The sequence below is a fragment of the Lonchura striata genome, chromosome 1 (genome assembly GCF_046129695.1).
Source record: "Lonchura striata isolate bLonStr1 chromosome 1, bLonStr1.mat, whole genome shotgun sequence".
Taxonomy (NCBI): domain Eukaryota; kingdom Metazoa; phylum Chordata; class Aves; order Passeriformes; family Estrildidae; genus Lonchura; species Lonchura striata.
The window spans coordinates 53,204,933-53,205,963 of record NC_134603.1 but is presented as its reverse complement, the minus strand read 5'-3'; positions in this window follow the sequence as shown (position 1 = coordinate 53,205,963).

Here is a 1,031-nt window from a genome sequence, read left to right as displayed (position 1 = left end):
AGCCGGGCTGGGGACTCGCCGGCGGCTGGAAGAGCCCATGCACACTTCGGGGCCCGTGTCCCCGCAGTGACATCGGCACAGCCATGCAGCACTACAGGCTGAGGGCGGAGTGGCTGTAAGTGGCCCAGTGGAAAAGGACCGGAGGTCAACATCAGCTGAACGAGAGCCAGCAGAGCATGAAGGTGGCCAAGAGGGCCAATGGCATCCTGGCTTGTACCAGCAGTAGTGTGGCCAGCAGGACCAGGGCGGTGATTGTCTCCCTGCATGCACTTGGTGAGGCTGCACCTCCAATACTGAGGTCAGTTCTAGGCCCCTCAGTTCAGAAGGACATTGAGGCTCTGTAGCGTCTTCCGAGCAGGGCAATGAAGCTGGCGAAGGGTCTGGAGCACATGTCCTGTGAGGAGCAGCCGAGGGAGCTGAGGGTGTTTAGCCTGGAGGAGAGGCGGCTCGGGGGTGACCGTATCGCTCTCTACGACCGCCTGAAAGGAGGTGTTGGCCGGGTGGGGGTCGGTCCTTCTCCCGGGCGAGCAGCGACAGGACAAGAGGACATGGCCTCAGGCTGCGCCAGGGGAGGTTTAGGTTGGACATTAGGAAGAAATTCTTCACAGAAAGGGGGATTAAATATTGGGACGGACTGCCCAGGGAGGAGGCGGAGTCTCCTTGCCTGGAGGTGTTTAAATCAGGATGGGGCACTTAGTGCCACGGTCTAGTTGACGCGGTGATGTTCGGCCACAGGCTGGACTCGATGATCTCGGATAACTTTTCCAACCGAACCGAGTCCGTGGTTTCTGTGACAACAAACCCTCGGTGGCCGTCTGGCGACCGAAGCCCCCGGCCCTGCCGAGCACCCGCGACACCTGAGCGCGGCCCCGCCCCCGCCGGGCCAGTGACGTCACCGCAGGTGCTTCCCGCCTCCTCGTCCCGGGGAGGCGGGATCGCCACGGCTCTCGGTGGGCGGGGCGAAAGCCGCGCATGCGCCCGGCGCCGGCTGCGGGGCACCCGATCGCGAGCGTATGTGCGCGCCCGCCGCT